This window comes from Dreissena polymorpha, chromosome 11 (assembly GCF_020536995.1).
Source record: "Dreissena polymorpha isolate Duluth1 chromosome 11, UMN_Dpol_1.0, whole genome shotgun sequence".
NCBI lineage: Eukaryota > Metazoa > Mollusca > Bivalvia > Myida > Dreissenidae > Dreissena > Dreissena polymorpha.
In genome coordinates this window covers 12,422,629-12,446,543 of record NC_068365.1, presented here as the reverse complement: position 1 = coordinate 12,446,543, position 23,915 = coordinate 12,422,629, and the positions used below count along the sequence as shown (strand labels likewise).

At 35.0% G+C, this 23,915-nt stretch overlaps 1 protein-coding gene across 1 annotated transcript in view; it reads left to right on the top strand.

The window, feature by feature from the left end:
* LOC127850956 (centrosomal protein of 57 kDa-like) overlaps positions 1 to 23,915 on the top strand; it is a 46,026-nt gene that overhangs the window by 1,034 nt on the left and 21,077 nt on the right. The gene's annotated exons all lie outside the window — the stretch shown is intronic.

The following is a 23,915-nucleotide window of genomic DNA, read 5'->3' as shown; positions in this document are numbered from 1 at the left end:
AAAAATCATAACAGTTAATCTGGTCATTCACTCTGATAACCGCGCTCAGGGCTTAATCGCAATAAAAGCTACATGGGGTAATAGATCACCCACTGATAAGAAATATTAGAGTATCTAATAATAAAGTCACATTACACAGCCATGTACGCTGACACAGAATCAGGGACAATACGGACCATGGACCATACGGCCCAGATTAGCGGACTATACGGCCCAGATTTGCAGACTATGCGGCCCAGATTTGCGGACCATACAAAACTTGTGTGAATTAATATTCATTACATGTTCCTCTTGCTTATAATGTATTAATACATTTTATAAAATATTAAAGTTGATGAAATGACATTAATTACTACATTCTTGTTTAAATTTTGAACATTTGCGAACAATACGGCTCAGAGTTTTGGACCCTAAGGAACATGTCAGAATTAATATTCATTTCGTGCTCCACTCATTCAATATTGTGTCAATAAATTTAATAAAATATTTTAAGTTGCTCAGGGATTTCAATAGATTTTAAAAACCAGGAGTCAATGACCCCTGGACTGAAATTTTTAGGAGTCAAATTGAAAAATGCTGGGGTCAATTTTGAAGCGCGTTAATTGTGTTTTTGTCTGTATTATTCAATTATTTAGATAAAAATATGCTCTAAGAGTAACACAATATCTTAAAAGGTTATACTGCTTTATTAAATAACAATACCATGATACATAACACAACATATTTGAATAAATTGGTACATTAAAATCTACTTCCTTATAACACATTTAAGTCTTTTAACACATTTAAGCAATTTAAGATATGTAAGATATTTTCATAAAATATGTATCGTCATAATATTTTCATCGTCCCTATGATAGCTTTTCTAACAAAAATCTAAATGCATGGAACATCTTGTATATCTATTACTGTTTATCCGAATACTATACATGTCCAAAATATGTACAATTAAGAATGCCTTACCTGTTGTAGTTTTACTTTAATAATCCAAATTTTTCTTGTTGTTATCTGGTTAAACAAACCTTGTCAAATGTTTGTTAAATCCAGTTAATGCTTTCTCCATTATTGAATCACCATTACTTGCAATTTGAATCGCCAGCTTCGAATTGAAAGCGGGTTGAATGTTACGTCTGTCATTTACAATGTCGAAGGTCATGACATAGCAATTTAATTCTACTCGGATAATTTATACCTAATCGAGGAAATGTGTTTTCCCAATGTTTATGTGTAGTATTATGACGTGTTAGTATAAAAAATGAACTGTGATTCCAGTTTATATAAGATGGGTGTTACTCGTAAATATCGGTGGATTAACAAACTGACAAACTCGCTGGACTTACTAGTGGATCTACGTAGTTATTTGACCTTTGATCAATTTTGTTTTTTCTTTAATTACAGTCCACTCTCGTTATCTCGAAGTCGGCGGGAAGAATAAAAAATATCGAGATAACGAGAGTTCGAGATATCTGATAAGGCGTTTTCAAAGAAAAAATGAGACGAAAATTTAACTTGTTTTTAACATCTGCTAAGTGGTCTTACTAAAGCCGTCACCGTGTTTGCATAATACTCTCTACCTGATATATACCCGTTTTTACTAGGCACAATTTATTTTTCTATTTAAATGCTTAAAATGCAATTTAAGTATTACAGAATTGCATGAACACATGCGATTATAATTTTTCTATGTCCAATTTTAATGTTGCTATTTCAAGTTATGATGCAATTGACGTCCAATCAATTCCATCTGAACATGCGTAAATCACGTTCCGGAATACTGAACTAAACATGTACATTTTGTAGTTTGAAATGCAAAGTTAAATCGATTATTAGTCTTTCGGCAGGCTGTGTATTAATTGCAGTTAATTGATGTTAAAGTGACAGTTAAAGTGACAGGCCTTACTCAATTGTTAATGGCTAACGACATTACACACGTGTGATCATTGATGCAATTAACAGATCAATTTCTTACCACACAGTATCGGGAGCAGCCAGGCGAAGCGGGAGGGTGAAGTATCAAAGAAAAAATTTCTCACCTTTTGCCGACACTGGAACAGTTATTGGCACTTCGAGATAAACCACAGTAAAAACATGTAAAATCGGGACTCGGGACAAAATTTTATATCGATGTATCAAATTATTCCACATAACAAAAATCGAGATATGCGATGTTTATTTATATAGATAAAGAAGGAAAAAAGTTGGGACATTGAGCTTGCATCGACATATCGAGAATATCGAGATATCCGATGTCGAGATAACGAGAGTGGACTGTACTTTTGCTGACTTTCTTTAACCGTGCTGTCTGCAAAGTCTGCAAAAAAAACTGCAATTATCGGATGGTCAATCAATTATCAAGTAATCACAGCTGCTAATTACCAAATTAGTGCGCACGCACTATTTAGACGGTAGTCCATATTTAGACGGTGACATGTGTATTGGAAGAGATGAGATAAGATAAACAAAGCCTGGGGTATGCCCTCGATTATAGACGGAGTTTCAAATACTGAAACATTAATCTCAATTAGGAGCACAGTGGGATTTATTGCCATGGAACGCGAGATGTTAACTGACTGACACACGGGTCAAATTTAAGATGCGTCAAAATGACGCACGGCAGAAAAAAGGGTTGCGTCAAAAATGAGTAATTTTTAATTTGCTCGCGTCAAAACGCAGGATTCTGCGTCTATTGAAATCCCTGTTGCTGATATAACATTAATGACAACATACTTGTTTTAATTTGAAAATTTGCGGACCATTTGGCCCCGATTTGCGGACCGTACGGACCATGTCTATACAGGGGTCTAGCTAGGCTCAAAATTTAGGGAGAAGTCACTTCTCCCTAAAGCCAAAATAGGGAGAAGTGGTAACATCTTTTGGAGAAATGGTACATTTGCATCATAGATCTTAGTTTTACGTATATTTTGCTTCACAAGATAGATACAGGGCTCAGCCTAGGTTCAAATTTAAGGGAGAAGTGTCAAGAGTTCTCCTTCAGCTAAAATAAGGGACCATTGAGGCAACTAAAAGATAAAATGGTTTCTGTTCAGCGTTCAATCAACTCAAAGGTCAAGGTCACGGTGACCCGAAATAGTAAAATGGTTTCCGGATGATAACTCAAGAACGCTTATGCTTAGGATCATGAAACTTGATAATTAGATTGATCATGACTTGCAGATGACCCCTATTGACTTTCAGGTCACTAGGTCAAAGGTCAAGCTCACAGTGACCCGAAATAGTAAAATGGTTTCCGGATGATAACTCAAGAACTCTTAGGCCTAGGATCACAGGGTCTTCCCCAGGCCATTTAAGCGCCCCTTGCCGGGGCGCTTGAATTTCGAAATCAGAGTCCCCGGGGCGCTTGAAATTTTCCGATCAGTGTATTCTTCAGTAGAAGAAAGTGGAGATTGTCCAAAAAAATCAAGGTTTCCCTATCAGTGTATCAATATTCCCTGTTTTCAAAGAGCACTCGGTACCTACTTTCACAAGTAATCGCCATAAACACCACATGGGGTAATGGATAATCCAATGATAAGAGAATAGCATGACGCGCGTATCGATTATTCTAGCCACATAGTACAGAACATTAAAGACGGTTTCGGGCATCATCATCACACCTTTTTACTGTAAACAAGTGTTACCTATGACTCATAATTAATACGATAAATTAATTGCAAGTGGTAACAATTAATTATTATAGCGAGTAAGTTGTGCAAATTACTCCCGGTCACAATTATGTGATAACAATTTATTTAATTCCAGTACATGTATATTTCAACATATCTTTATAGAACTGATTCACCTCGTTTTTCTGACATTTATTCGACACGTTATGCGCTTTAACAAATTTTCCTTGAATTAATTACGCACACTTGTAAATGTTTCGTCCGATAATCGATAGTTAGAAGACTGATGATGGCAACCGGCCGTGATCCTCGTGGACAACGTGAATTTCATGCATAATTCCGTCAAAACATTTATTCGACTCGTAAAGTGTTAAAAAAAATTATCGTTGAATTTATAACGCAACGGTTAATATTTGTTGAAATCTCAAATGGGAATAATTAAATTTGTAATCCGAAACCCATTCCCGTAAGTCGATGTTAACGCGTTTTTAATCCGAAACACACTTCCGAATGTAAATGTTACCGCAACGTTAAATATTTTTGCTTCAAATTAGCAGTGCAAATTTATTTTGTGTCGAATCTTTTTCTCAATTAAAAAGAGCGCGAAAATTATGCAGCATGTACAACGTCGCGTCTATTGCATACAAATGGCGTGTATTGAGCGTTTTAACAAGCACACAACAGGTCAGGGGATTGACGCATATTCAGAGGCAATATTTCATCAAATCTATAAATAGTCACTTAAAAAATGGCAAGGTTTGTGTTAAAGAAATAACTGAAAGCTTTTATCGTTAATATTTACCAGAAAGAGATTGATAAAAACGGAATAAACAAGATTATCGGGTAATAAATAGAAACTTGAAAAATAGTAAGTATACAGTAATAGAGTCGGGTTGAAACGGATGTATTGGGGAATCGTTCGAGTCGGGATTTTACTATCTGTGCGGAAAAGTTTTAAAACAATTAAACAATATAAAAAATATTTTTTTTTAAATGACTGGGGGATTTTTTTGAAGAGTCATAGCGCACAAAATGACGTCTTTTGACGCTGTTTTTCTTTGAGTTATAACGCACCAAAGAACGTGAATTGACACGTTAAATGAAAAAAAATCAACGTCAGGAGGGGACACCCCTCCCGAACGCACCCCCGATCGGCCCCGGGGCGCCTGAAAAAAATCCTGGGGAAGGCACTGGATCATGAAACTTGATAGGTAGATTGATCATGACTCGCAGATGACCCCTATCGATTTTCAGGTCACAAGCTCAAAGGTCAAGGTCACAGTGAGCCAAAATAGTAAAATGGTTTCCGGATAACTCAAAAACGCTTATGCCTAGGATCATGAAACTTCGTAGTTAGATTGATAATTGCTGGCAGATGACCCTTTTGATTTTCAGGTCACTAGGTCAAAGGTCAAGTTCACGGTGACACGAAATAGTAAAATGGTTTCCGGATGATAACTCAAGAATGCTTATGCCTAGGATCATGAAACTTCATAGGTACATTGATCATGACTCGCAGATGACCCCTATTGATTTTCAGGTCACTAGGTCAAAGGTCAAGGTCATGGTGACCCGAAATAGTAAAATGGTTTCTGTATGATAACTCAAGAACGCTTATGCTTAGGATCATGAAACTTCATAGGTACATTGATCATGACTCGCAGTTGAACCCTATTGATTTTCAGGTCACTATATCGAAGGTCAAGGTCACTGTGACCTGAAATAGTAAAATGGTTTCCGGATGATAACTCAAGAATGCTAATGGCTACGATAATGAAACTACATAGGTACATTGATCATGACTTGCAGATGACCCCTATTGATTTTGAGGTCACTAGGTCAAAGGTCAAGGTCATGGTGACCCGAAATAGTAAAATGGTTTCCGGATGATAACTCAAGAACGCTTATGCTTAGGATCATGAAACTTCATAGGTACATTGATCATGACTCGCAGATGACCCCTATCGATTTTGAGGTCACTAGGTCAAAGGTCAAGTTCATGGTGACCTGAAATAGTAAAATGGTTTCCGGATGATTACTGAAGAACGCTTATTCCTAGGATCATGAAACTTGATAGGTAGAATGATCATGACTTGCAGATGACCCCTATTGATTTTCAGGTCACTAGGTCAAAGGTCAAGGTCACGGTGACCTGAAATAGTAAAATGGTTTCCGGATGATAACTCAAGAATGCTTATGGCTAGGATCATGAAACTTCATAGGTACATTGATCATGACTGGCAGATGACCCCTATTGATTTTCAGGTCACTAGGTCAAAGGTCAAGGTCACGGTGACCCGAAATAGTAAAATGGTTTCCGGATGATAACTCAAGCACGCTTATGCCTAGGATCATGAAACTTGATAGGTAGATTGATCATGACTGGCAGATGACCCCTATTGATTTTCAGGTCACTAGGTCAAAGGTCTAGGTCATGGTGACTCGAAATAGTAAAATGGTTTCCCGATGATAACTCAAGAACACTTATGGCTAGGATCATGAAACTTCATAGGTACATTGATCATGACTCGCAGACGACCCCTATTGATTATCAGGTCACTAGGTCAAAGGTCAAGGTCACAGTGACAAAAAACATATTCACACAATGGCTGCCACTACAACGGAGAGCCCATATGGGGGGCATGCATGTTTTACAAACAGCCCTTGTTTAAGATAGAAACACGTGTATTTTTTGTAAAAATTAAGTGATGTAAGAAATTTTAATAAACGTTGTCACCAAGCTGCATCTATTAATTTAATAAGTTGATCTATTAATGTCCAATTTTATAAAAATTGATTTTATCCATGAATGCATGTATACTGTTTAAATGAATAATTGATGACACAATTAAAATGAGTTACAAATCTGAGAATATGAATAACTTGATTGAAATAATCATGAACACAACTGTTTTATTACCCGTTTTTTTTAGTTTTAACAGATGTATAGTATCAAAGGATACTAAGCAGTGTAGTATTTGGTGTATTAAAATAATTTACATGGCGTGAAGACATATGGTCCGTATGGTTCGCAAATCTGGGCCGTATAGTCCGCAAACCTGGGCCGTATGGTCCGCAAATCTGGGCCGTATAGTCTGGGCCGTATGGTCCATGGTCGGTATGGTCCGTATACCCTGACACAGATGCACCACAAGAAATTCTCGGGTAACTTTCCAGTCGGCAAAATGTCATGTTCAGCGTCCAATTGGTAACGAGAATGTGTACAAGGGCAGGGTTAACTGGCGATCATTATTTTTGATTGACGTCAGTCTTGAAGTTTGCGTTTATCCCAAATTGTTTACCAGGAATTACAGTTATAAAATTATTGTTATTTCTCATGGTAATTAAACAGTACATGAAAGACGGTGTCGGGTATCATCATCATCACACCTTTTTAACGTAAATAATTGTTCCTTATGAGGAGTTAAATGCAATGGTGAGCAATTAATTACTTATAGCGAGTAAGTTGTGAAAACAATACCCGTTACAAATTGTATGCAGTAACAATTTAATTTCAGTACAAGTATATTTCGTCATGTCCATTTATAGAACTGAATTACATAATTTTTCTACAGACACCAGGCCTTTTCTGCCCTGTGCCACGGGTCCGAATATCGGCCCCATTCCCAATGCAAATCTGGTTGTTTTTTTATGCCCCCGGATCGAATGATTGGGTGCATATTGTTTTTGGCCTGTCTGTTGTGTGTGTCTGTTAAATACCTTAACCTTGGTCATAACTTTTACAATATTGAAGATAGCAACTTGATATTTGGCATGAATGTGTATCTCATGGAGCGGAATGGTCCGTATACCCTGACACAGATGCACCACAAGAAATTCTCGGGTAACTTTCCAGTCGGCAAAATGTCATGTTCAGCGTCCAATTGGTAACGAGAATGTGTACAAGGGCAGGGTTAACTGGCGATCATTATTTTTGATTGACGTCAGTCTTGAAGTTTTGAAGATAGCAACTTGATCTTTGGCATGCATGTGTATCTCATGGAGCTGCAACTTTTGAGTGGTGAAAGGTCAAGGTCATCCTTCAAAGTCAAAGGTAAAATATATGGCTTCAAAGCGGGGCAGTAGGGGGCATTGTGTTTCACGAACACAGCTCTTGTTCCCAATTGAAAAAAAAATTCCCAATTCCAAAATTATTTTTTTTATTTTTTTTTATTATTTGTTTAAACCTTTAAATATATAAATTAACCTGATCCAGTATAAAAAAAAATAATATTGAATTATTAAATTATCTGTTGCCTTGAAATTTGTTTTAAAATCAGTAAAATATGTTAAATGGATTATTTAAGACTTTCCTTATTTTCCCCAAAATCCGGCGTTTCACACGATTTTTTTCTCCTCAAAAAAGGCCAGGCCCTTTACCAAAAATCAGATTAAAAACCTGCACTTATCACACATATATTTTGTAAAATTTTAATAATATTTTATCAAAATAGTCGTTACTTACCAGTTAACGTCTTCTTTGAATTATAAGAAACACTATTTACATGTGATTATTTTCCCAATTGAGCCAGTTTTGCGATTAATTTTTTCCCAAAATGGTGTTTTTCACGACGCGAAATTCCCAAAATTCCAGTGTGTCGTTTTCCCAAAATGGAGCGGAAAAGGCCTGGCCACGTTATGATATTATTTAAGTCCTACTGTACACACCTGCACCATTCACTATACATGATGCCATGTAAAACTTGTGTTTTAATAAGGGCACGAAATTGTTACTGACAGAGTTAAGTTCCACGCATGGAAAGTGTGCGTGTCAAAACAGACCATGTGCCGTAACTAAATATAGACGTACAACTCGGTACATGTAGTGTTTTAAAATGAAAAAAAATACATCGCCGTTCGGCAACAATGCACACAATGAGATGTATTGACACATTGAAACCATAGACACAATATGTAAATTAACAAATAATAAAATAAAGTCGCTCATTGTTTGGTTGTTATAACCAAAGATGAACAGTACCAGATGCTCGCACATAGCGTCACTTGATTTATGCATGTTCAATGGGATTTATCCCATCCATAAATTCACTTTTGATATGCGCTTGCGTTCAATGGCGACGTTTGTGTTTATAAAACTCTTAAACACGTTAGCGTCAATACTGGTCATATTTTGGTTTTGAACATTGAAATCGCAATAAGGTATTGGAAAGTGTTGGAACATGTATTTATCCAGCAAACAACACATATGGTAGGGTTTACTAAAATATTCATTGAAATAAATTTGGGACTTCCTACTGTATTATATGGGACGTCCTAAATTTAAGGCTTGGAAATCAGGACTTCCAACTTTTGAAAGCTAGTGGAAGCACTGGGTCAAGGTCATCCTTCAAGGTCAAAGGTCAAATATATGGCTTCAAAGCGGCGAAGAAGGGGGCATTGTGTTTCTGACGAATACATCCCTTGTTAAATGTCTTAAATTTAATCTTTGTTTACATCAGTGTAAAGCGGCAGCCATTTTGTTTGCTACCCTTGATTCGCGGGTATGACATCATACAACCATTCCTGGAAAGGTTTAGCAATTAGGCCAAATTAACTTATTGTAAACAGTTAACGTTCTTTTCTGGTGCTTGTGTGATATATGTTAGTGATGTCAGTCTAGAATAAGGAGAACCTCATTGGAGCGACCAGGTCATCGTCGGATACTCACCTTCGACCCATTCCGCTACTCTCCATTTATCGATGGAACTTGGTGACAAGAATTGTCCAATTTATATCTTGGACGAGTTGAAAAATTGTTCCAGTTGGTTGAAAAACATGGCCACCAGGGTCAGAATATTTTTTTTAATGATATTTTGGATTTGTACGAAAATGTATACGCCTATACAGTCTGTTGAAAAACATGGCCGCCAGGGTGTTCACTATTTATGAAAGTTGGTAAGAACTTTGTGTATCTCATGGAGTTGCACATTTTGAGTGGTAAAAGGTCAAGGTCATCCTTCAAGGTCAAAGGTAAAAAAAACAAATCCAAGGGAAGTAACGGGAGATAATTTCTATTTATCATTTGGCAGGTACAGATAATTTTTCCCAGGGAAGTAATATTTTTTAAAGGGATATAATGATTTTTAACCAGGTTTTCCGAAGGAAAAAACTGGTTATTAGATTGGCGAATGCGGGCGGGCTGGCTGGCTGGCTGGCGGGCTGGCGGAACAAGCTTGTCCGGGCCATAACTTTGTCGTTCATTGTGAGATTTTAAAATCATTTGGCACATTTGTTAACCATCATTAGACGGTGTGTTGCGTGAAAAAATTACGTCAATATCTCCAAGGTCAAGGTCACACTTTGAGTTCAAAGGTAAAAAATAGCCATAAATGAGCTTGTCTGGGCTATAACTATGTCATTCATTATGAGATTTTAAAATCATTTGGCACATTTGTTCACCATCATGGGACGGTGTGTCGCACGAAAGAATCACGTCAATATCTCCAATGTCAAGGTCGCTACGACTAAAAATATATTTATTTTAAAACAAACTTACAAAGGGGGTTAATTTTGTTTGTTCATTTCAAAAGTTCAGTTTGAGTTGTCTCCCTTTATCAGATTTTTTTTCACAATGAAAACCTGGTTTTGTGACAATTTTGTCCCTTGTTTTCTTTTAAATTAAAGCAGCGCAGAAGGGGGCATTGTGTTTCTGACAAACACATCTCTTGTTTTTTTTAATGGAGCTTTTAAGATCCAATGTTAATCAATATTAAGCATTTATTGACAAACTGTGAAAAGGTCCCTTTTAAAATGCCACAAGGAAAAAATGTAGAACTCATTGGACATTGGTTGTTTATTTGATTTAATAGTGATTTTTAACCAGGTTTTCCCAAGGAAAAAACTGGTTATTAGATTGGCGAATGTCAGTGTGGTTACTTTGAAGTTATTATCACTTGTATCTTTTTTTTCAAATCATGAATAAAAAGATAATTTAAGCTCCATTTTGGGAAAACAGGGCTTAATGCATATGCATTAATTGTCATTAGCTTGTGCGCATTGCACAGCCTAATTAATGTGCACAGGCTAATCTTATTTGTCATGCATTAAGCCCTGTTTTTCCTGAAAGCAACCAATATGTACAGACTTCAATGATAAAGTGGCCAATGTCATCGCCAAAGCTGTTAAACACTAGACTGGCCGATGGCGTGGCACAAGCTGTTAAAAACTATTGATTACATACACAAACTCGCGGTCTGCAGTGTACCAGTGGTGAAGTATAAACAGGCAGATGCGGTGGTTATTGTTCATAGCGTAGTTAAGAGCAGAAGTTCTTGCAAATCTCCTGCCTATCAAATTTTTATGCTCCCAGATCGATAGATCAGGGGTATATTGTTTTTGGCCTGTCTGTCTGTCTTTCTGTCTGTCATTCTGTCCCAAAACTTTAACCTTACAGTAAAGTTTTGCAATAACTTTTGATATATTGAACATAGCAACTTCATATCTGGCCTGCATGTGTATCTCATGGAGCTTCACATTTTGGGTGGTGAAAGGTCAAGGTCATCCTTCAAGGTCAAAGGTCAAAAAAATAAACACCAAAACTTTACTCTACAGTAAAGTTTTGCAATAACTTTTGAAATATTGAACATAGCAAATAACAAATATTGAACTTCATATTTGGCATGCATGTGTATCTCATGGAGCTGCACATTTTTAGTGGTGAAAGGTCAAGGTCAAGGTCATCCTTCAAGGTCAAAGGTCAACAAAAAAAAGCAGTGCATTAGGGGGCATTGTGTTTCTGACAAACACATCTCTTGTTTACTGAAAGAAAGCGTTACACTGTAAGATAATAATTTCCATAGAGATAATATCGAAAGGTTGCCGTGGTGTAACACCCTGTTCTACCCTGGAAACGGACTCAGGAGCTTTCAATAAGCCTTAGGCTTTGGATGCAATCGAGCTAAATTAACTAATAGGTTAAAACTAAATATTGAAAATGAGCAAAGCCTTTTTGATCAAGTCTTTTGTATTTACACATCAAATTTTAAGGAATTACTTCAGAGTTAAAAATGATCGAGTATTCAATACTCATTATATTCTATTTCTATGCATTTCTGAACATTTCAATTAGGTGAAATAAGCAGATGCGCAACTTATCTGGAGCACTGGCCATCCCCTCATCAGTAAGTGACAACTGCTGGCGGTGAATATGAGAATTTAACTCTTTCAGTGCTGGAACCGAATTTTGAAGGCCTTTGCAAACAGTTTGGATCCAGATGAGACGCCACATAACGTGGCGTCTCATCTGGATCCAAACTGTTTGCTATTCTGATAGTATTTTTTGGAAAAAAATTCGAAGAAATGCTAATTGAAGAAATTCAGCAGATGACATTTTAGCAGACAATAAATTTCCCAGCATGCAAAGGGTTAATATGAACTAGGTTGTAAAACATTCTATACTGTTCGCATGGCATTGATCAATCTTAAATGTTTATTATTTAAATTTGGCCATCTTAAGTGTTTAAGTTATTACCCAGTGCACCCATTGCCATATAAGATGAGTATGGTTGGAAAAACAAATGTGTAAAGCACTTGTACGCTAAGTACTTCATTGGAATACATAAATCACATGAATTTAAGGAGTGATTAACGGAAGTAAAAAATTACAATAGTCAAAACAAAAGAACTTTATAGGGTTAAGGTGTTGATCACAAATGTAGATAACTGTTTGTTCACAGTGACAAGTTTTGTTATCCAAACTATGGGTGTCGGTATAGGAGTAATTAGCATTGTCTCATGATCTTATCAGCAGGTGTGATACAATTCCAATACACATTACTTTAGCCCAAGTCTCTCAAGCATGAAATATGTTTGAGACATGTTCATAGGCGTTTACTCCTGTCTAAAAGAAAAGCTTTTATTCCACCATTTATAGAAGTTTGTTGTGTTTGCTTATCATGCATTTAATCGCTTTTGTTTTCAAGGCCTTTTCTACGCTAGTTATGACACAATACATTTTTTGTGAGGGCAGTGATTTCACAAACTGGTTTGCTCTTAGTAACCCATTGTCATTGCTTGTACACAAACAAAACACCCAAAATTATCAGTACTGCAATATATTGAGTCATTGTTGCAACATTCTTTTCTGTTATTATTGGTGTCGTTGGATTGATTTGTTTTAACTACATAAAAGCCAATGGTTAAAATCTACTGGTAGATGCTGTGATCCAAAGCTTTCAGTTTGGCATCTTTGTTGCTGTGTATATGAAAAAATTGTACATGCAGTACATGAAACTGCATGATAAAACAGCTGAAATATATACTTAAATAGTGTGGAGTTTGTAGTTTGAAAAACTTCTTTGGTAAGTGCAATTAATTTGTTGATTTGTTTATTGTTTTTAACTGTATGTAAAAAAACATAATTTTGTCATAAATAGACCTCAATGTCGGAAGGCTGATGGCTTTTGGACAACATTTGAAGAATTGAAAATCAGTTTTGCACATTATTAATGAGAAATATAAGGCTGAATAGCACATCATCATTGATTTGTGTTTATTTGTAGAGCACTGACCCCAGAGCAATCATTTAATTGAAAGAAGCCATTGAGATTCTGTATATTTGGTAAACTGCTGTAAATAGCTGCATGTTTTGGTGTGATGCCAGCAAATATTTAAAGATTTGTTCCGCCCACAGCCATGTTACCGAAACCTTACAGATAAGGCTTTTATAAGATGTATGTTTATGGAATTACAAATCAAATTTACTCAGTGATGGCTTGAAAGCAAAGCAAATAAGTGCTTGACATGGTATCACAAAGTTGACGAAAGATAACATTAGACTTGGGAATTTTCACAACAACTTGTCAATAAAAATGTGCATACATAATTTTAACATGTTTCTGCAGAATGCAATGTATTCATTTATGAGTTTGTTGACCCACAAGGTGCACAATTTGTTTATTTGGTGGTAGGCAACCACTGCTTGATTTATTTGTGACTTGAATAGGTTTTGTGCCCTTTTAAGGTAAGCGCACATTATTGTTCCTTTTGTTGGAAGATATTAAAAATGTGCTAGTCGGCATTATTGCTTTTTGTTGCAAGGTTGAAAAAAATAAAAGAAAGTAAAGATATTATATGGATTTATTGTACATGTTACTTCCAAATGTACAATGCAGAATCAAGGTATCAATCAGTTTTACTGTTGAGTTTTCATGCAGCATCTTTGCAACATGAAGGGTAAAATCCGCCGAAGTTGAAGGAATGTAGCCTTTATGTTGTTGATCCCTTAAAAAGTTATTGGTCATGTTTGCGATTTTTTGGTTCGGTTTCATGTTTAAACTATGATTTTGAGGGAATCATAAAATCGTGCTAAATAAGTATATTACATGTTACATGACTAGTTGTAATGGGCATAATTTGAATCTTAATGGAATGGAATATATTTTTGTCAAGGCATGTTTTCCAATCCATCAACAATTCTATGGTCATTCACATTTTATCAATTTATGAAACATTAAATAAATACTGCTTACATGTATATCTAATCTTGATCTTATAAAATGATCTTTAAGGATATATGGTCTTGAATTATTAAAACTTAATTAATCTTGATCTTAATTACATGTACCATATGTTCCGTTGTAAGAGCAATGCTTCTGTTGGTGTACATGTTCTATTATTAATGTACGCTGGCATTGTCTTTAGAATCAATGACCATAACCTTAGGAAGATTGTAGTCTCAGTCGACCAAGCAGAAACATTGCCTTTTCAGATGGACAGGAAGGCTAAACCAATCTAAAATGTTTGCTTGTCAAACAGGGTAAAACTTAGAATTTCTGTTTGTTGCAACTTAAATAAGTTCAAGTAGTAACAATGAGCTTCAGTGTACCAAAAAGCAATATACATGTATGATCATGTAGGTATATATATATTAAAAACAAAGCCATTATACCAGCCTTTTTAGAGCCTTACATGTAAAAGTTGTGTTAAATGTTTGCTACTAATTTAATAAAAAAGGAATCAAATGTGTGATTGCTTGTGGTAAATTATGTTGCATAAAAAAATCCTTCTTTTAATTACATGACTTTTGATTTGGATTTTTTAAGTGTTACTAAGTATATATTGGTATACATTAAATCAAACAAATAATTCTTAACAGTTATCAAAACAGCTTCATCAACAAGAAGTATTTTGTTTAGCCTTACTATTGGCAAAGTTGTGGATCAATCAAGGAGCCTTGTATAATTATGGAGACTTAATTAAGACTGTGCCTTTGTGTTTCCTTTAATGCTCAATTCCTTTCAGTCATGTGAAAACCGACTGAACAGAAAGCAGAAATCACTAAAAAAACTATCGGATTTACTATTATCAATTGAAACTTTATAGACATGCAAATTATTTACAACTGAACATAAAAACATGGACAAGGATTAATCTGAGGTGAAATATTTTACAATGAACACTGGCATGCCTCAAAATCGTGTGAAGTATTTACAACACAACTTTACTACTGGTACTTGTACCTAAAATATGTGCTTATGAAAATGAAGTGGCTGATTTATTAGGGAATTATTATTTTTTGATGTTTATTTATTGGTGCTAAAGTGAGCAATAGATGCAAGGCAGGTCTAAATTTTTTGTGTAATAGAGGATTTACAACTGTTCTGTTGCGACTTGTCATTTTTAAAAAGATTGAGTTGACAAATTAAAGGTTTATGTTTCTTTGGTAAGAAATTAGCAATCTAATTTAGTGTTTCAATCCTTGGACATATAACTGAGACAAACCGAAATGTGGACCAAACTGTGCTACTGGTCAATTTGATATTGCTACGTTTAATTATGTCATTTAGAAGGGATAAACGGGTGACATTCCAGGAGAATTGTCCGCAGCAATTTTCATTTTCTTCGGTAAGAGTATGTGCACCAAATACCATATGCATTTATTCCTAAACAAAAATAATAAATAAATAAATATATATATATATATATATATAATAATAATAAGTAATATTCTAATTAATGTAGTCATGATGATAGTAATACTATGAAATCAATGCTTATACATAGTGTGCTGGATACATTACCAGGAATATTTCTTATTGCAGCACCTGAAACCGTTCCCTCAAGAGGAATATGGGCTGTGCTTTGTGAAAAAGGGGTTTAATGCATGGCGTTGAGTGTCGGCCCAGATTAGCCTGTGCAGTTTGCACAGGCTAATCTTGGATGACATTTTCTGCCTAAACTGGATTTTTTGCTAAGTAGAGACTTTGTGTCATCAAAAAATACCATAAAAGCTGAAAGTCTCGTCCCTGATAAGCCTGTGTGGACTGCTGCACAGGCTAATCCGGGACATTGTTTATGCTACACTTAACACATATGCATTAAACCCCTTTTTCACAAAGCATGGCCCATATGTAATTACAAAATGTTTCTTTCATAACAAATGTTAAAATCTGATTGTTTTGCATCAATATTAATATTCATCAACTTACCCCGGTACTACAGTGAAAAGCAAGGATATTTAATATTGTATTTGTTTTGTTCCATGCATTGTCGTTGTGAGATACCATGTCAAATCACATTGTCATTTTATGTTCAAATTATTACCACTGTTTTTGAGTGTCAATAAAACATGATTTGCTGAATAACTATAATTTAATAGATACTGATCAGAATTTGAATGCTAAAAATTTAATATCCAAACTCATTAAATTGAAAGGTGATAGATGGTTTAACCCTTTGTCTAGTCAAAGCAATATTGTCCCCTGAGATTGTTTCATTAACGAATCCATATCTCATTATTCACAACATGCAGTGTTAGGAATTTTTTTATGAAATTTTATCTGAACTCAGGGGATTAATTACATGTTGATGTATGGTCCTGTTAAACAGTTCCATTGAATTTCAGTTGCTTCGTTTGTCATTGCTTTACAGTTTTCATCGTGATTTAGAATCTTTCATTTTGTTTGTTGTTGTACTACAGTTAATCCATTGTCTCTCATCTCAAAGAAGACAGATATGAATGCACATCTTAGTCTCGAAATCCGTAGCTTTGAGCAGACTTTGTTAAGTTAGTACTGAAGCATTATTTTCTTTTCAAAGAGAAAATGGCATACATGTGCCGTTTCAATAATGTCTTGAAATGACTGTAAATCAAAGTAAGGATATTTTTTGTATGACACATGATGAATGACATTGTTAAGCTTGCGTTTATTTATGACTTTACACTTTATTGTTGGAATCTGCATGTACATGTACATGTATCTTCAATGCTTGAATTATGATGGTGCCTGATAGTTCTATGTTTATGTGTCAGAATTTAAGATTTATTATGAGATATTTATTGATTGTCATTGCTTTTTTCTGGACGATTTCATTGGGATTTACATAAATAGGGACATGCCCAAAGTGATTATAATGATTGGATAATATGATAGTTATAATGGAATATCAGTGTTTGTTAAAGCCCAGACTGTTCTTTATGATGTGTTTTCATTTGTCCTTGTATTTGATCTTGGTTTTTATATCCCCCACCACTATAGTGGGGGACATATTGTTTTTGCCCTGTCTGTTGGTCTGTTTGTTGGTTTGTTTGCGCCAACTTTAACATTTGCAATAACTTTTGCTGTATTGAAGATAGCAACTTGATATTTGGCATGCATGTGTATCTCATGGAGCTGCACATTTTGAGTGGTGAAAGGTCAAGGTCATCCTTCTAGGTCAAAGGTCAAAAAAACTAAATGAAAGCGGTGCAGAAGGGGACATAGCGTTTCTGACAAACACATTTCTTGTTTTATTTTCTTTTGTGGGCATAATTTATCATTATAGCATAAAACATCCTTTTGCAGTGTATTATAGCGTTATTTATAAAACAACTTAGTAGTACTGTAGGTGAGCTGTTATTGACAAAAAATGTCTTATATAGAGCAAAATAAAGCGCCAACAAATGCCAAGTTTCACTAAAAAATCAATCAACATTTGTGTTAATCTAGTTTGGCTTAACGCAGCCTTGTAGGATGTTACATGTGTTCAAGGAATTGGTTACTGTAATCCATATCTCACATGCATTTAAAAACACAAGTAACATTTAATACAATATATATACATATATGCACCTGAGCATTAACCCATCTTTCCAGCATCTGCAACTTTGATATAAATACAAATCAAAGCGCTGAAGGCAGTGAAGTTGTTCGCTGTTGTATAATCTTAGACGCAACTCAGTTTTCAAAATTACGTTATAGCTTTTTATATCGCAATGTTTGAAATGAACACAACCCATTCACATTTATAAAGAGTGTGTCTTAGAGCACAGGTCGAGGTGTTTTGTTTTTTTCAAATCATAAATACAAAAGTTTATTTAAGCTTCATTTTAGGAAAACAGGGCTTAATGCATATGCATTAATTTTCATTCCAGTAGCAGAGACTGTCTTTAAACAAAAAAAACCTTAAAATCAGAAAGTGTCGTCCTTGATTAGCTTGTGCGCATTGCACAGGCTAATCAGTGTGCACAGGCTAATCTTATTTGACATGCATTAAGCCCCATTTTCCCTGAAAGCAGCACATATGTACAGATTTCAATGATAAACACTAGACTGGCCAATGTTGTCTTACAAGCTGCTAAATACTATTGATTTAATACACACTGCAGTAGTAGAGCACACGCTTCTAGCATCTGTCGTCTGCATAATTTTACTGCAGGTAGTGAAGACAGGCAGTGGTTATTGTTCCTAGTTTAGCAAACAGCAGACTGAGTTATCGTTCCTAGCTTAGTTAAAAGCAAACTGGCTTGCAAAACTGCGTCTCTACATAAGTGTGAGCTAACGCTCACAACTAAAAACTATTCTTTTTAGCCCTGCCTGTAAACCATTCAGGAATTCTGCATTCAGATTAAAGAAAAGTTGTATTTCAGATTGTTATGCTTTAATTGTCCCCTACGGGTTTCACCGGAGGGGACTTATGGTTTGCGCTCTGTGTGTCCATCTGTCTGTGAGTCTGTCTGTCACACTTTTCTGGATCCTGCGATAACTTTAATTTTTTCATGAAACTTGAAACATGGATAGATGGCAATATGGACATTATGCATGTCATTTCATTTTGTTCTTAAGTCAAAAATTCTGGTTGCTATGGCAACAAATAGACTAGAAATACTGCTGAAAATGGTGGTTTTCTGGATCCTGCGATAACTTTAAAAGTTCTTAATATTTTTTCATGAAACTTGCAACATGGATAGATGGCAATATGGACATTATGCACGTCATTTCATTTCGTTCCTACGTCAAAAATTGTGGTTGCTATGGCAACCAAAAAAATAAATAATTGAAAATGGTGGAATTTCTGACAATAGTGGAGCCGGTAGGGGACCATATTGCTTGACAATAGCCTTGTTTATATTGGAATAATATACCAAATCCATTCTGAAAAAAAACTTAAGATTCAGTAAAAACCTTCATCAATGTTTAGTATAACTATTGCCAACTAAAAGTGCACATATTTATTTTATTTGCCAATAATTTTAATTAAATTTCAATTTTTGATTTACAATGGTAATTCAAAACATAATGCTCTTTATTCATTTAAATGTTTAAATGTATGAGATGTACATGTGTAGCAGATAAAGGGGCATAATCTGCAGAAAAATGAGATCGTTTCGTAAGACGTAACATAAACATAATAGCAATACACATTCTATTGAAACAATTATTTATGGTTCACAAGATGTATTCTTCATTGTCACAGGTTGTAACATACCTTCAGTCTGCAAGAATGTGACTGTGATATTGTGTGTATTGATTTTATATATTATTACCCCTGATCTTTTATTGTTCTTCTAATACATGTATCTACTGATTAATTATTCATAAAAATATTATTTATCTGTTGGAATACTCTTTAACAATGAACTTTATTAAAGACAACCAAATGGGATATTTAAATAGTTTTATCAGGTTTCGAAACATTTGGCAAATTGAGGCGTAATTTACAATAGTTAAGTGTTTTAGGTTGGAAAACTAATTAACGCTTTGCAAATCTTGTAGTGGTAAATTGGAAAAAATCTTTTTGAATTGTGTTGAAATATAATTGAAATTTTGGGAGTATAATGTAGTGCTATATTGACTTTCCTTCTATGAGTCTTCTATTAGAATTATGCTCTTTGTGTGAAGATCCAGTAATTAAAAATCTTTGAAAGACTTGTTGCAAACATTTGCCTGAAGACGTTGAATATGGAATATATCACAAAGAAGTGATTATCATGGCGCTTGCAGTTACTTGTTTAAACAATTTGTAAACAGGATTCATTTACCAAGCAAATGTGTATTTTATAAACCTGTATGTTTATGTTTACGTGCAGTACATGAATGATATTGATAATCAAATTTGAGACAAACATATAAGTAAACAATAACATACACAATTGCAAATATTTATGTGATAGTCAAGTGTTGCATTCTTCTTAAGAGGCCTTGCTTGAGTTTTGGTACATGTTTGTTCAGGGATAAGAATAACGTGCATAAATCAAAACAAAGTGCCTTTCTGCAAGACGAGAATTGTAGATCCTAAACATTATTTAACTATGATGATGTATGATTGTGCAGATTTAGGATCGATCAGCCTAGAGTCGGGTTCAGATTCCAGTCACTTAAGGAGCAGGAGTAATTCTATAAATAGCCTGAATTCTATAAATAGCAGCAAATCAGGATTAAGTTCGTCCAGTGGAGAGGAATATGTAGTGACTTTAGTGCCAAGCGCCAACAGGGTAACAACACTCTTTAGTATTTGAAACATATTAACATTATACATCATTGCTTGCTGATGTCATTTTTTTAAGTTTACATTATTCTAAGCGTGAGAACTCTTAATATGATAAGGGTAATGTTTCCAAAATTTTAAAATGAGGTTTTTATCATATCAAATCTACTTAAAAGGGAAAGAAAAATAAAAAATACTTTTTAATTTAGGTTCATTTTTTGTGTGATAAACAATGGAAAATTGCAAAACTAAAGAATAATTTACTTTGCAGAAATAATGCAACTGCTATTTGTCTTTGAGCAGATTTCTGTCTGGTCTGGTCTGGTCTGTCTGTCACACTTTTCTGGATCCTGCGATAACTTTAAAAGTTCTTCATATTTTTTCATGAAACTTGAAACATGTATAGATGGCAATGTGAAGATTATGCACGTCATTTCATTTTGTTCCTACGTCAAGAATTCTGGTTGCTATGGCAACCAAAAAAATTACAATGGTGGAGTTTCACCGGTGGGGGACCATATTGCTTGGCAATCTCTTGTTAAGGCTAAATTGGTTATGTTAACAAAATGAATAATTGTATCTTGTTTTTTCATGTCTTTAATCATGTTTTTGTTTTTATATTCAAAGACTGATAAGTCGAGCTTCTAATGTATGTGCCATCCATGATCTAGTACATCATTGTGCCATCCACGATCTAGTACATCATTGTGCCATCTATGATCTAGTACATAATTGTGCCATCCATGATCTGGTACATCATTGTGCCATCCATGATCTAGTACATCATTGTGCCATCCATGATCTAGTACATCATTGTGCCATCCGTGATCTAGTACATCATTGTGCCATCTATGATCTAGTACATCATTGTGCCATCCATTATCTAGTACATCATTGTGCCATCCATGATCTAGTACATCATTGTGCCATTCATGATCTAGTACATCATTGTGCCATCCTTGATCTAGTACATCATTGTGCCATCCATGATCTAGTACACCATTGTGCCATCCATGATCTAGTACATCATTGTGCCATCCATGATCTAGTACACCATTGTGCCATCCATGATCTAGTACATCATTGTGCCATCCATGATCTAGTACATCATTGTGCCATCCATGATCTAGTACATCATTGTGCCACCCATGATCTAGTACATCATTGTGCCATCCATGATCTAGTACATAATTGTGCCATCCATGATATAGTACATCATTGTGCCATCCATGATCTAGTACATCATTGTGTCATCCATGATCTAGTTCATCATTGTGCCATCCATTATCTTGAACATCATTGTGCCATCCATGATCTAGTACATCATTGTGCCATCCATGATCTAGTACATCATTGTGTCGTCCATGATCTACTACATCATTGTGCCATCCATGATCTGGTACATCATTGTGCCATCCATGATATAGTACATCATTGTGCCAGCCATGATCTAGTACATCATTGTGCCATCCATGATCTAGTACATCATTGTGCCATCCATGATCTAGTACATCATTGTGCCATCCATGATCTAGAACATCATTGTGCCATCCATGATCTTGTACATCATTGTGTCATCCATGATCTAGTACATCATTGTGCCATCCATGATCTGGTACATCATTGTGCCATCCATGATCTAGTACATCATTGTGTCATCCATGATCTAGTACATCATTGTGCCATCCATGATCTGGTTCATCATTGTGCCATCCATGATCTAGTACATCATTGTGCCATCCATGATCTAGTACATCATTGTGCCATCCATGATCTAGTACATCATTGTGCCATCCATGATCTAGTACATCATTGTGCCATCCATGATCTAGTACATCATTGTGTTGATGTCTCTTCATGTCCAGAATTATTAAAGCCCGGTGTTTATATTAAATAGTGATGTTAAACATGTATAATATTTATTAACCTTATTACGCAGTTACATTTTAAACCAGAATAGTTTTTACACTTTTTATTGTTTTTGCATGGGTTGTGACAATTCAAGCTTTTAAATCACCAGAATACAGTTGTCAGTTTTATTTCTTAGCATCAGATAAACTGAAGATATAATGATCATTACTTTTAAACAGATTAGAGAGCCTTCACAGCGATTTTCCTTGTCCAATTGGGAAAAGTACCTGTACCGGTCCAATTGGGAAAAATCGAGTCGTGAAAACCTCAAAATTGGGAAAAATCGAGTCGTGAAAACCTCAAATTGGGAAATTGGTGTATTTGATTTTTTGCTCCCAAATACTTTAAAATTGATAACCAAGTCAGTGTTTTCAAGCTGTAAATATTATATAAACCTAGGTTCAAGCTATAGAGCTGTAAAGGGAAACAAACTAAATGTTGCTTAAAAAAAAAAAAATTTTTTTTTTTTTTTTTTTACCTTTAATTGGGAATTTAAGGACAGCAATTGGGAAATTTGTATTTTTTTCGTAATTGGGAAAGTGCCGTTTACCGGTACTTTATAAAGAAGGAGGAAAATCGCTGCTTCACACTTCCCACATGCTTGGAACTCACTTACATAGAGGGATTAAGCTAAAGCAGAATGTGATTAGAGGGTTAGGAGCCTTCCATTTTATGCCCCACCCTTTAAAATATTTTGCCCCCTTCATTTCTTATGCCCCGCCCTTTTAAGATATAAACCATCTTTTTTCCCTCTTTGACAATATTCATGTAATACAGTTATACCATACTTTCGGTTTATGACAACGAATCCACTTATATATTTGTTCGGACATGATGTTAATGACACGTGACAATCTTTACTAAAAAATACATCCCAATAAATGTAATACATTCTCTCGGATTAACTGAATGAACGACATGCATGAGTACACAACAGTTCTATCGTTGATATAGTCATGGATTCTGTTGAAAAATAGTAATAAAATTAAATCAATTTATAAGTCATTATTCTGTATTATTTAATAGAAATTATTTAAGTAATTATGCTTAGGCCTAGTTATCGTCAATGAACATTTGATTCACACTGTGTGCGAACAACTGGGTGGGGTAACGATGTGGCAATACTACCAACTGAGCAGCCATCTAAAAAATGGTGATCTGAGAATAAAGGTCACTCGTCGACAACTGTCACTTTGGCCATTTTCCGTGACTAACTGCTGTTCTCAGCTTTGACTGTTCAGACAAAACCGTGTTTGTATTGGCTATTTTGTATTTATGATTGCATAGAGTTGCATTCATTATTACATGTACAGGGTATTAGCCTCAAATTATCCTAAATAAGGATCATACCTTATTGAATATATTTTGAATTTATGCAAGATTATTAGTACTTAAGTGCAAACAGCACAATTAAGTCACAATGTACAAAGTTTATCATACTGCTTTTTTTCACATCTTTTCTTATTGTTTTTATTCCATCCTCCTACCAAAGTTTAACAAAGACTTTCAGTTGAACAACTTTGGGGAATGATCATTCACAATCAACTGATCATATCAAACTCTTTTATAGTCCAATATTAACATGGCACAGGCCTAAATGAATGAATATATTAAAATACTGTTACTTTGATGAATACATTATTTTCTGTACTGGAAGCTTTTTAATAAAGCGATTGAAGCTTACCAAATTAAATT